This window comes from Macaca fascicularis, chromosome 2 (genome assembly GCF_037993035.2).
Source record: "Macaca fascicularis isolate 582-1 chromosome 2, T2T-MFA8v1.1".
NCBI lineage: Eukaryota > Metazoa > Chordata > Mammalia > Primates > Cercopithecidae > Macaca > Macaca fascicularis.
This window is the reverse complement of record NC_088376.1, coordinates 7985155-7999334: the sequence shown is the minus strand read 5'-3', so window position 1 is coordinate 7999334 and position 14180 is coordinate 7985155. Positions and strand designations below refer to the sequence as shown.

The 14180-nt window shown below is 39.5% G+C and overlaps 1 protein-coding gene and 1 long non-coding RNA gene across 5 annotated transcripts in view; one reads left to right on the top strand and one right to left on the bottom strand.

The window, feature by feature from the left end:
• Positions 1–14180, top strand: part of IL1RAP (interleukin 1 receptor accessory protein) — a 144816-nt gene that overhangs the window by 30022 nt on the left and 100614 nt on the right. The window lies entirely within an intron of this gene.
• Positions 5273–13424, bottom strand: LOC141409763 (uncharacterized). The gene is made up of 2 exons (XR_012431780.1): positions 12949–13424; positions 5273–7748 (listed from the first exon to the last, which is right to left on the bottom strand). It is a non-coding gene; the product is annotated as an uncharacterized lncRNA (long non-coding RNA).

The following is a 14180-nucleotide window of genomic DNA, read 5'->3' as shown; positions in this document are numbered from 1 at the left end:
TATGTTCTGATTTGGCAACAGTCTTTAAGAATCCAAAATTCTGGAAGTAGTGAAATTATAATCAACTCCAATTAGCCACACTGGTGGAGCATAGCATTATCATACTTAAATCCACCAGCATGTCTTACATCTCATTTTAGCTCATCATTATGCCATTGTTCCTCCATCAGCTTGCCACAGGAATGGTTTAGCAAATTGGAAAAGTGATTTGAATTTCCTACTTTTTTCCCAATAAAAATTCATGACCCTTACTCTAAAACTACCTCCAGTAGGAGTAATACACCCAGTGAGAGAATTTATAGGAATTCCTCAAAGCTTGATCACTGTTTGTGGGGACTTACACAGTCAAACTCCATCTCCACCCTTTTTTTTCTGAAAGAACTTCACTCAGCATTTCTAAACTGTGGCAAGGATCCTGATGCTTGGAGATGTTACTAAACAAGAATTACTAAAGTCAACTAGGTTTGAGAAACACTGTATATTATTACTAAGTAATTTCGTTTCACAACATGCATTAGCATCCTGAAAGGCCCTGAAAGAAGTCCTGTGGAAAAAGATAACTTTTGAACCTATTTCACCTAGTATTAATAATCTAATGTTTCTCTAAACTGAGGGTGAATTACTGAAATATAGCTTTTCAAGATCATTCTGTAAAACCCTAAGCTGAACGATGTGGATCAATATTTGGCCTTCAGAGGGTCTAAGTTAATTTAAGAAGGAAATTTGAAAATATCAGGAGACTCAAATTAAGTAGGTACATTTATTAGGACTATACATTGTATCCATCCTCTATATACCCACCAGGATTTACGTGAATATATTTTCATAGCCTGGAGATCCTTTAAAACCCTGTCTGTGTTAACAGAGCTGCTACATCTGATATTATTTTCCTGAATCTGAAGAAACACCAAAGCAGACTGAAATAATAAGACATTAATTTCAGCTGTAGAATGCCGACGTTGCTGACCCTGCAGGGTTATTGCAGAGGGAGATTAATTATGCAGATCTGCCACCCTAGGCTTTGGAGTTGAAGTACCCTGTTGTAATTCACTGCAGGATCATTCATGTAGCCAGCATATTGATATGATTATTATTCCACCAAGGTTTTTATCTGCCCCTTGTCAATTACAGAACCACTTCCCAGCATCTCTCATTGACTTCTTATTTAAAATTCCCAGGGCCACAGCAGGCATTCAGGTCCTTTTATTGGAGACAGCTACAGATCAATGACATGAAGCAACATGGGATTTTCTGTAGGACATGACAAATGCTGAGATTGTTGCTAAGCAGAAGATAGACATTCAGATTCCAGTAGAAAATTGTGTTGCAGTGGCTCCTTATCTCTAACACGAACTTTTAAGGCAATGACAAGAACATACAATGGAAATATTATGAGATTTTGTGTCAAGGCATTTGAGTTTGAACACTGGCTTCACTATTTAGTATCCATGAAGCTATAGTTCTTCTGTAAAATGGGATTGAAATTAAATGACAAACTCCTGGCAGCTTGAGGATCCAGAGATCTCTTTAGGTTGTGAGATGAAATGTATATATGTGTGAAATCCCTGCTAGGGTATGCATGTATGTGTGAATCCCTACGAGGTTGTGAAGTTTTAATGTATAAATGTGTGAAAAAAAAAAAAAAAAAACTTTGTGAATGACAGAGTGTTTTAACATAATTTTTGTGCTGATGGAAATGGCTTTCATTCCCTGTGTAGTCATAATGGAACATACTTTTCCTGGCCCCATTGCTTGGATGATGACCTATTAATGCCTGCAATCACCTAACACAGAATGTAGTAACTATCCATTAGTATGATGAGCAACTCCATGCAGGGTACATCCTTGAAATGATGTGCAGAATAAAATTCCTATTTCCTGTTGCTGTTCTTAGCCCAAGATTTTAAGGGACTTCAAACCTGCAAGAGAATATTCATCTGATTTGAATTTTCTTCAGTTAAGTTTTCCTTTCTGTTCTATAGATCAGTGGGAAAAGGTATGGCTTGTTTTGTTTTAATTTTCCCCGAAGAGCCTGTCTTCCTTATGCATGGCTGCATCACAGAATATGCTACCTGTCTTCAGAGACCAGCTGCAGTGGCAGCTCCAAGGAATCTTTCCACCCTCACTCCTCAGTCTAAACCCCTTTTCTCTCCCCACAAGTACTCTCTACCACATTGACATGCAAGTAATTCCTTCCCCACAGCATGCTGGCATGTTGCTTGGACTGATTTGTATACTTAATAATAGCATGAGCAAACACAGCTAAATAGCTTTGTAGAGTTAGAGAAATAATAAGAGCAAATACACTTTTAGGTATTTTATATATGTTAACGCATATAATCCCCTCAGCAATCCTAGGAAGTAGATATTATTATTCTCCCCACTTTGCAGGCAGGAGAAGTAAGTCACAAAGAGATTAAGTAACTGGCCCAAGATTTCATAGGTACCACGGGGGCAGAGCCAGGAATTGGTAATTAAAATAATAGGCTTTTAAACTATGAGGTTACAATGAGCCATAGGCAAATTGGAGATTTCTATAGGTTGTGAGTTCCTGGATGTCTGGGGCAATGAAAATCTGTGTCATCTGTTAACATTTAGCATAAGTGCCCCACATAATAGGTATCCAGTTACATGAAATAGCTTTGCATTGGGAAAATTGCCCCTTGAAAGCTTGTGATGCAGCCACAAAATGCCCCCCTTGTCCTCTGTCAATACTTTTTTAGTGTATGTTCTGCATTCCTGCTCAATATGCTTGTCAAAGCATTTTAAAACCTCACATTAAGCACTGCTTGAGCACCTCTCTGTGAGCGAGGCCAGTGTTCTGTTTTTTGTAAGTAGCTGTATGGTAAAGATAAGGCATACTTGTTGAAATTAGGGTTACTTGAGTCTTTAGTGGTTTATGGATCAGTAGATAATAGCACTATAAAATTCCAGCTCATTCTCATTCTGATGAAAGGGAAATTGCATGGTGTTACTTTATTTTCAATAAAGTCACCAAATGTCAATGCATATGAAAAGAACTCTGGCCATAGTCCTCCACCCCTTCCCCCCATCCAGTGTGATCTGGTGGACTGAGGTCACAGCCCAGACTACGGGACTGGTGGGTGCGCATTGCCATCTGTCAGGATGATCCTGGTGCCCAAAAATTAGTGAAAGAAGCCATAGAATTTTCTCAACAGGGACACAGACTCACACAGACCTCCTCAGTGTTAGTTCATAAGGGGATTTTCTTTAACACTTTAGATACAGAAACATGATACTTCTTTAGGGCTTACTTTTTTGGCTTATATGAGTTCCCAGGAAGACTTGGAATATTATCTTTGTGTTTCAGGGACAAGACTGGGGATTAGAGCAGTGAGGATGCCTAATAGGCCGTTTTCTCCTATAGACTGAGAATACCTGAAGGTAAAGGCTGTACTGAAGCCTCTGTGCTTTCTCCCAGGTGGTGAAGTGTTGGCCTGGTGCACTGTAAGTCTGCTGTGAATGTTCTGATTTAACTCTTGACTTTAACTCTTCCTAATAACACTAGTTGTGGAAACTGAGGCATAGGGACAATAAAGTACATGGCCAATGTTATAGCACTTGTTAATGCCAGAATCAGAACTAGGAAAGAGGACTCGTCCTGCCCATTTCTCTGTGTAATGGAGAATGAGGAGCCCCTGGGTGCTGCAGGGTCTGACGGAGTAAGGGGGCCTGTCTGAGGTTTCTGGGTACCTGAACAGGAGGGGAACCGAGACCCTCATCTGCTGGATGCTTTCCATTGAGTCAATCATTTTTCTGAAAGAATTGGGGGAATGATACTAGGAAGTACTCTGTGAAGGGACAATTGACTGTATTGTGAGGCCAAAGATGGCTTGGATCCATTCAAGTCTAATTTCTGAAGATAGGTTCATTTCATAGGCAGTGGATCTTGATGGCTGTCACAGAACTTACAGTGACATCTGTTTCAACCAACCTTTTGAGAATATTCCGTCCTTAGGATGACGTATGGCCTGACTAGAGAATGCAGTGTGCCTGTGAATCCATATGTAAAATAAAAGTATCAACATCTCATATTTGTATCATACTTCACAATTTATTAAGCTTTATCATAAACATGATCTATTGTGATCCTTATGTCATCCTATGAGGTAATCCTTATTTTATTGATAAGGATTCCAGGGTTCAGAGGGGTTAAGTACATTATCCGAGGCCATGCAGTTAAAAAGTAATGAACAGCTAACTAGAACACAGATTGGCTGTGTCCTAGAGAAGTGTTCTTCCTACTACCCAGAAGTTGCCTTGTATTTATATGTGTTTATTGCATAACAAAATTGGACTATACACTGTGGACACAAACTTAGATTCCCAGTTAAAAAAAGAGTGGTAAGAAAAAAATCTAAACAAAACAGATCAGGGCAGAAATTTCTCAGGTCGCTAAGACAGGTGTAGATAGCTACTGAGAGTTTTTAGAAAAAGAATAGTTTATTTTTAGGTAAAGGCAAGATAAGAGAGACTCTGGAGAAGCTGCAGAAGGGACCCGAGTCTTGAATTAGGCTGTGGGAAAGTTAAGACTTATTTCCTTTCAGTGATAGACAATTTGGTCTCAAGTGGAGTTTTAAAAAACATGTATATCTTGTGGATTGAGGATTGATTTGGGAATTATGACTTGGGCTCCCCCTTCTGCAATTAGAGTTTTCACTATGGCAGTATTTTCACTGAGACTTTCATAGGTGTATTGCATAAAAAGAGGTTCATGGTCAAATTGTTGTGGAACATTCTCCTGTCATGCGCGTCCGTGTGAAGAGACCACCAAACAGGCTTTGTGTGAGCAGCATGGCTGTTTATTCCACCTGGGTGCAGACAGGCTGAGTCCAAAAAGAGAGTCAGTGAAGGGAGATCAGGGTGGGGCCGTTTTATAGGATTTGGGTAGGTAAAGGAAAATTACTGTCAAAGGGGGGTCTCTGGCAGGCAGGAGTGGGGGTCACAAGGTGCTCATTGGGGGAGCTTTTTGAGCCAGGATGAGCCAGGAAAAGGAATTTCACAAGATAATATCATCGCTTAAGGCAAGGACCAGTCATTTTCACTTCTTTTGTGGTGGAATGTCATCGGTTAAGGCAGGAGAGGCAGGGCATCTGCACTTCTTTTGTGATTCTTCAGTTACTTCAGGCCATCTGGGCGTATACGTGCAAGTCACAGGGGATGCGATGGCTTGGCTTGGGCTCAGAGGCCTGACATCTCCTTAGGGTTCTTGTCACACGACCAGGAAAGATTAGGCTCACAGACACGTAGAAGGGTGAGAAAAATGGGATTTATTTGGCAAAAAGGAAAAAAAGGGAAACAGGGACTCTCAACAAAGCAAGAGTCCTGTTGGGAGGCTTCTTGCCTCACAGATTGAATCCCTGGTTACCACCCAGGAACAGGAGGAACCAGGCTCCTCCCTCTTGCAAACAGTGTGAACCTCTGTAGCTCCACTGTGCACAGGCTGGTCGGAGGTTCTCCAGGGATCCCTTTATACTTGACTGTCTCATTCTCCCTGAAAGAAGTACATCTAGCTGCCATTAGAATAAGGATAAGGATGAAGACCAATCTTAACTGCTTCCTGCTGACAGGGGGTGCTGTTTTGGGAAAATGACAGCCAGAGCTCCCTCAGAGGCCTATGTAAGCGTCCCTGGCAGAAGGGCTCATCATCCAAGGCTCCGGTTGCAAGAGTGTTTGGAGTTTGATGGCCTGAATGTGAGAAGAGACAGACTGGTTATTAGAAAACATGTATTAAAATGAAACAAGTGGGGGGTGAGGACAGCTCAAAAATCCCAAGGCCTTTTACCAGTTTGCACAGGCAGAGAGAGGCCAAAAGCCTGATTGGTAAAACAACTTTTACCCTTTTACCGGCCTGTCAGGCTTCTGGGTTGCCTTCTCCTGAGCCCAACACTAAGCCAACCGGTTTAAGGTTTGGGAAATTAACTTTTCCCAGTTTGGAGGCTGCATCCAAGGGGAGTGTTTTGTAGTATGCAGACACAATTACCTATCAGCGAAGAGAGGACAGAGGAGGAGAAAGGAAAAAAGAAGATGTTTTCTTCAAAGGAGTTCCAGGCGTTCAGGATGCATTTGAAAGGGGTACAGAGTGAAGATGGATGGCTACTCATCTAGAAAGAGGGGAGCAGGCATCCCTGGTTCCCTTCTCTTCCTAGCAAATACCTGGGGTGCGTGAGGGAGAGAAGAAAGAATGTCCTCTTTCCCTCTTCCATCCTTGCATCTCTGAGTCCCGGCAGCCTTGGCACGTGCTACCCAAGGGTGCCAAAGCAGGCACCCATGAAACAGGGAGGCCTTGGAGAGTAGGAATGATCTTCTCTCACCTATGCCTCTATTCCCCCTACTGTCGGTAGCCTTGGAGTTCCCTAGACCTCATTTGTGCCATAGATACTTGCATGACCTTTATCCATGAAAGGTAAGGCATACTTGTTGAAATTAGGGTTACTTGAGTCCTGGCTTAATCGGCAGGAATTAGACATTCACACCTCAACTGCGCCTTTTAACCTCTGTTATCATTGGCCTCTGGATCCCTTAGATCCAGTTGTCTTTCCTAGGGCTTTGACCTGAAGGTTGAAATTGAGTTTGGAACAATAATGTGTCTCATGGGGAATTGCATGGACTCCTTCACATAAGCCAAATGCTGAGGTAAAGCTGTGGCATTGAGTCCTCCTCCAAGAAGGCAGAGAAGATGATATCTTGTGACATTTCCAGATAACTGGTGGTTGTAGTTATGCTTGCTAAGATTTGGGTGAATGGTTCTTGGCTTTGGTTAGCTCCCTTGGTCTTACTTTCCCAAAAAGGAAACCTCCGTGTGATGGATATACTATTTATTCCCATCACCTGGCAGGATTTGCAGTATTATTGCTCAGAACTAGAATATCGATCCAGATTTCTACATTACCCATCCTGTTTGCTCTTTCTGAGCTGCAGCCGGAGATTGCTGGTTGGTTCACAGGAACAAGTAGGATTAGTCTAAAATGTAGGCAAAAACTTAAAAACAACTAATGAGTTTAGCATTTAATGACAAAGGTATGGTAAGTTTTGAAACATAATTTCTCTTCAGTCCTTATTTTTGCTTAAAAAAAAAAAAACAACGTGGTAGGACTGATTTGTTTACAAAATAGACTTTAGTCTTATGCTTGGCCTGATTATTTGCATAAAGTACAGCAAGAATAACTATTTCTACATACACCTTTTTGATTGGCTTTGGTGGAACTCTGTTCCACAAGGAATCTCGGATCAGACTTTTTAAAGCTGAGCCTAGCCATGGGTTTGTATCTTCAAATACCTGTGAGTTGGGTGATCCTCTCCTGTTAAGGTCCCAAGATGAACATGGAGCTCCTGGGCTTGTTAGAAAGCGACATTTGCTTCTGACCACAGGTCAGGAACCCTATACAAGGACTGCATAGACAAGGGTATGAAGCCAGTTTTTTCTCCAGGGGCTTTCATTGGCTCTGCAAGTCGAGCTTGACTCCTTAAAGTGGAGCATACCCTTCAGTCAAACCCTTGGTAAAACAAACAGTTTCTGCAATTGTGTCCTGTTGCAAAATAAAAATGGATGCTTATTTTACTGATGCAAACAAGTATATTGCCGTAAATTAAAAATACTCACAGATAACTTCCAAATTCTAGAGGAACCAGAGAGAGAAACAAATAGGCTCCAAATTTTCTTCACAGGAAGATACCTTATTCAATTATTAAAGGCTGTAAATAGTTCAAAGTAAGTTTCCTTGACTCTGAAAAACGAACAAGGATCAGCAATATTCCAAGTAAAAATTTAAAATATTGTTTCAGTTTTCTCAGTTCAATCTGTTTAGTTCTTGTTTTGCTTGATATTTGTGAACACTTCAGCTCTTTATGAGTCCTGTACATTTTTCTTTTATTCCATTGTTACAATCTGCAAAGTTATCATAAACCTGTATTTGAGAGCCCCTGTCAAAGTTTTATAGCTCATTGTAAACAATCTTTGGAAAAGGATTAAAACAATTCAACAATTGACTGTGAATAACAAAATGTCCAGGGTAGTTACAGTTAGAAACACAATTGACAAAGTTTGGTTATCTCTGTGGTTTACAATAACTTAACATAACAAGCTTGTTATGATTGATAGCATATACTCAGACATTAGAATTTTAGAAATCCCATACAATTTTGGAACATATATTAGCATTATTCACCAAAATAATTCCTAAAGAAGATTGAACATCATTTTGGCAAGCCAAAGTACCTAAACATGTTAAATAATCCTTTTACCTTTCTTTTCTGGACACTCCAGTGACCCTTTGAAGTATCCAAAAAGCCAGGTGTCAGGAAAGACAATTTTGTAACTAAAGTTTGACTTTAGGAAGCCTGATAAATATGTTAGAGGTTTAAAACATTTGATGTTCTGAAATAGAATTCCAGATTATGATAAATTATTTTATAAAAATGATGACTCAGAAATTTAACAAGAAAAAAAACCTTGTATAGCCCTTTACAAATTTTGCTAAAGAACAAATTAGTGCCTTAAGAGTACCTTGTTGTGCTTTTATTTCAATCCTCAATTTACAGAAAAACCATATAATAATTGTTTGAATTTAGTCAACATGTTCACACAGGGAATTTTTGCAAGATCTACTTCTTGTTTGAACTTTTAGCTTTATCTTACCTAATTTAAAATAATTCTTTAATCCCAGGCAAGAATTGACATTTCTCTAAAGATTAAAGTCATGTGAACTGAAAGGTACCACAGCTTTTGTCTTCCCTTTTAAAAACATTTGCTCCAAGTACTTATCTTCCTTTAGGACAATTAATTAGAGCTCTTTTTATAGACATCACAAACAAAACATGTATATGACTACACAGACATGCAGAAAAAAACCCATTCCCCACAAGCTCCTTCATTTGGCAATCTCATATTTGGATTATTAGCCTCTGGGTGCTTTTAATTTTGGGGATTCCATGAGAAAAACAGAGGTCTCTCCCCTCTCATGCAGGTGTTAAAAGTGGTGAGGCAAAATGGAGAAAAATAATTTAGTTGACTTAGAAAAAAACAAAACACTTTTTCCAGAAAAACAAGGTCCAAGAAAAGGAAAACATAAAGATCTTTTAAATATAACTATAACTTGGATATCCACTTTTAATTAAGCTGACCATTCCTTAAGAAAATCCTTTTAACTCCCTTATTACTCGACAAGTGGCCAATATTTCTGGCTTTCAGATTTTACTAAAGGCTCAGAGAAAGGAAAATCGAGTGCAGTTTGTGGAGGGGAAGGGAATCAACAAATAACAAAAGCTCATACAGATATCAAACCCGAAAGGACTCATTTCCTAAGCCAGGATTGAATCTGGGCCATGGCTAATCTAAACAAAGCCTTGCCATGGGGTTACATGCCACGGCCCCAGGGACATAAAATAAGATAGAGGCCTGCAACAAAATATTTTACAGACCGTACAGAAAGACTGTAAAGCACACCATGTTGGCTACAGCTTAAGACCAACCTCACAAATCCTTTCTCATAATTAAAACTTTACAGAGAATATAAACATTGATCCTTATCATTCCTAGCCTAGTTAAATGTCTTCTTAAAGGGAAAAAACCAACAAAAAATTAATAAATAAACAACAACCATGCTTAAAAGTCAACTCCTGACCTGATGGAGAAAAGGAAAGAAAAAAAATTAAATGCCTGCGGAAGAACCTCTTATTCTTATGCAAATGTGTCCCTCCACCGGGGAGAGAAACTTAATTGCTGTCCAATGGGATTGAACCCCTTGGCCAGGGAGGGGAAGATACCTTGGATGCCTGGCATTCCCCAGCCCCAGGTGAGAAGGGAGGGGGAAAGGGGGAGCTATTGTTTGCCTGTCCATCCGGAAGAAAGAAGGAAAAGGCCATGGAAAGGCTAGGTTGTACTGAGGCCATCTTTCCTAACCCCTGGTAGTGACAGTTGTGGGGGCACAGTTTCCCCTGCCCTCAGGAGTCTGAGGATGAAAAGGTTTAGAAATGAGAGGGAAAGAGATTTCTTGGTTTGCATCTCACTAACCCTTTCTCAAACCCATGTTCTGGGCACCAAAGATGTTATAGGACTTTCTCCTTCAGGTTCTTGTCACACAACCAGGAAAGATTAGGCTCACAGACATACAGAAGGGTAAGAAAAATGGAATTTATTGGGCGAAAAGAAAAAAAAAAAAGAAACAGACTCTCAGCAAAGTGCGAGTCCTGCTAGCAGGCTTCCCACCTCACAGATTGAATCCCTGGTTACCACCCAGGAACAGGAGAGACCAGGCTCCTCCTGCCTGCGAATGGTGCAAACTTTCGTGACTCTACCCCGTTCAACCAGTGTGTAGACCAGTCGAAGGTTCTCCTGGGGGCCCTTTATATCTGGCTATCTCAAAATGGTTAATGTTGTGTTAAGCCAAGCTGACCACAGTATTTACTTGGCAGATTACCCCAAGCATTTAAAATGCCAGTGTGTATTGTGAATCTCCAAGAGATATGTGATATGTGACTTTTCAAACTTATTTTTTGGCCACGTGGTCCTTTTGCAGATTGCTCAGCACAGGACATGATGATTTTCATTTCAGATTTTGGAGGAATTGTATCCTACTTGGCCATTTGCCTTCTTGTTGTTTTGTGTGTGTGTGTGTGTGTGTGTGTGTGTGTGTGTGTGTGTGTGTGTCTACCTTTGCTCCCTACCTGTGAGATCCTTGATTAAATGAACAAATGAACAGTGTTTTTATTTCTGTATATTGCACAACTTCTATTAAAGTGTATAAAATAGGGGCTCAATAAATACATTGATTTGAATGAAATTTGAGGCTGTAGATTCAGAAGCTAGGGAATTACAGGTTTTATAGAGAAATCCATGAAAACTCAGCCACAGTTTTGTTACTTCTGGCCTTTCTAACAGCTTGTAGAAAATGCCTTTCTCTCGAGAGTCTCACAGACAGGATCGTGATCTTCAGACCATCCTTTTGAATTAGAGAGGTTATTAGTGGCAATGTCGTTAAGTGAAATTTAAGGGGAGAAAACCTCAGATGGCTAGGAAACTTTTCTGTGCTGGGAAAAGTAATTAATTTCCTAACCTGGAGGTGACTGGATCTTAGTCCACAGGTGATATGTCTGTTTTGTGCCTGTGGTGGTGATAATTTCACCTAATTCCCTATTTGAACTTCAAATGGCGTCACATTGCCCAAGTGATGTGCTCCTTCCTCCCTCCTCTCTGCTTCCTTCTCTACTCCCTACTCTCACATGCTTTGAAATGCCTCTGCTGTGGCAGTGTTCTCTGTGCTGTGTCAGGGGAGGGTTGGATGATAAGAGAAACTTACATAATCTCAATTTTACAGAAGAAGTTACAGTACAGTAGAAAGAGCATTTTTTTTTTTCCTGATCCATAACCCCAAACATGTTTTTATAGCCAAAAGATTCGTTTCACGATCAGGCATTGCATTTAGCTCTTTTGCTTTGCTTCCTTCAGCCTGCAATAGTCTTTCCATTTTCATTAACTTCCTACCTTGATACTTTTGAAATTTACACACCAGTTGTTTTGTAGAATATTCCTCTTTTGGATTTGTCTAATGTTTTTTCATTGTTATAATTAAAAGTATGTGGTTTGAATACCTCCAAATTGCAAGCTTCCTGAGGAAGGGTACAGTTTCTCTCCTTCCTCCTCCAGACTGTCCAGAGCTTGATACATATTTGCTGAGTGAATTAAAAGTAATGTCCGATGGTCTCATCGTAAATTACTCCTCCTTTCAGCCTTGAAGTTCCCTGTCACATCTGTGTTGGATTTAGTCTGCTTTCTTGGTTTAAAATTATATATAGATAGAGCCCTATCTATCTATCTATCTATCTATCTATCTATCTATCTATCTATCTGTCTGTCTGTCTGTCTGTCTGCCTATCTATCTTCTGTTAGTTCTGTATCTTTCTGTAACCTCTTCCTGTTTTCTTAAATATGCTTTAACCAACAAAAAAGTTTTTCCACATTTTTTACAGAAGCACAGCATATTGACAGTAAATAAATATTGTATTCAACTTTTTCATTTTGTTTACATAGGCATCGTCATGTAGTCATCACCTAAGAACTAGAACATTAGCTGGCCCTAGAAGCCTCACTCTTGCCCCTCCCTTTAGTATCTCAAAGGTAATTCATTTTCTGATTTAAATTAAGCAATTTATAAAATATTTCCTTATCAACTTCTAAGTTCTCTACCCCTTCAGTTTCTTCCAAATTTAAACAAAACCAAGCAAAAACTTTAGCTTATTTCATAATAAACACCAACTGTTATAATATGTAGCATTTTATATACATGTTTTTACCTGTCACATCCTTTGATCCTCTCCATCTGCCCTATGAGATAGTCAGGACAGGGATTTTTACTGCCATTTTAAAAATGAGGATATGGGGCCTAGAGAAGGGAAACCTCCTGAGCCATGATTTTTCCAATTTCCAATTTCCAATTTCATCATAGAGCCTATCACAATAATCTTGGCTTTTCTGTAATTTGTCAAGGCCAGACTTGACAACTAAAACTACCTTCTTTGAAATATTTTGAAAATAGAGCACTAAACTTGGATCTAGTGCACACAAAGTGTAGGACATGGCAAGTTTTGTTCAATACTCCATGGTCAACTTGAACCACGTAATTTGGGCTCTTTTTTTTGTAAATAATATTAATGGTAGCTCACATTGTCTACTATTCCATAGTTCCTCAATTATTTCACATCTGTTACCTCCCTTAATAATAGTTGATGATAAACAGCATTTGCTGAGGGCAGTTTATGTTCCTGGACAGTGCTAAGCACTTTACAGCAATTATTAAGACTTTCCTCTCAACCAATGGTGAGGTAGTTGTATTAGTTTCTATCATTCCCCAGCCTCAGTGTCCCTGAGTAGAGAATTACTTAATCATCAATTGTCCTCTGGAAAGAGGGTATAATGGAACAATTCCTTACCTTGTTTAGAAGGATCCATGAACCCCTAGCACATCAGTCTTGAATTAACCGTCAAGACAGTGAGCTGGTTACAAATCTTCCTAAGAGGTCAGTGTGAATATTCCTCACCTCTTCTCTCAGGCTCTCCAATATCACACAGTCGAGCAAACTAGGAACTTCAAGTTCAGTGCTCTTTTTAAATTGCTCTTTCACCTTCCTCTCACTGAAAACCCAGTTCTAGTTCTCCCTTGTGAGGGACAGGACTTCATGATGATATTTCTTCCCTCACTCCATGGAGCATGTTGCTATTCGAAATATTAAAGCACCAAAGGGAATCAATCTGCTCACATTCTATTCCAAGGTTCTAAAGATGGCAGGTGGCATATTATGTATATATGTCCTCTCAGAGTGCTGAGCACTTTGAAGCTGTTTCCTAAAAAGGGAGAAGGCAATATCTAAGAGGAGTGTGCTAATGGTTTCTGATGAACTTTGACTCTGCTGTTATATCAGTAAAGGTTAGCAGTACTGGCTTGGTAAGCTGAAAGTTGGGGCATTTCATTGATCTCTCCATGTGCCTCCACTGCTAGGCATTTCTGGAATATTCAGTGCTTAATGACAAGACTGCGTTATTTTCAAAGTAAATGTTGAAAAGAGAAACCATATTTAGGTTAAAACACCTTTCTTTAAACTGTTGAAAAGGCTTCATAAATCAGTTGTTGAGTTTTTAAAAAGAAGAATCATACCACTTAAAATGTATTTCTAATTAATGCACTGTAACATTAACTTTTTTGGGAGTACAGCTCTGTGAATATTAACTCGTGTATCCAATCAAGTAACCACTGTGACAAACAGGATACAAAACTGTTCTGTTTCCCCAAACAACTCTCATGTGCCCTGCTTTTGCAGTCATACTCTCTCCCATTATCCCTAACCCCTTGATCTGTTCTCAGTCACTCCATTTCTGTCTTTTTGAGAGTGTTATTTAAATGAAATCATACAATAGGCATCCTATTAAGGTTGGTTTATTTAATTCAGCACAATGCCTTTGAGATTCATCCAAGTTATTATATCAACATATATAATGCTCACTGCTTAGTATTGCTGAGTATTATTCTATTTCTTTGGATGCCACAGAATTTGTTGATCCATTCACTGTGGAATGACAATTGAATTGTTTCCAGCTTTAGGCAATTAATAATAGGGCTTCTAAAACATGCAGGTATAGCTTTTTGTATGAAAGTAAGTTTTCATTT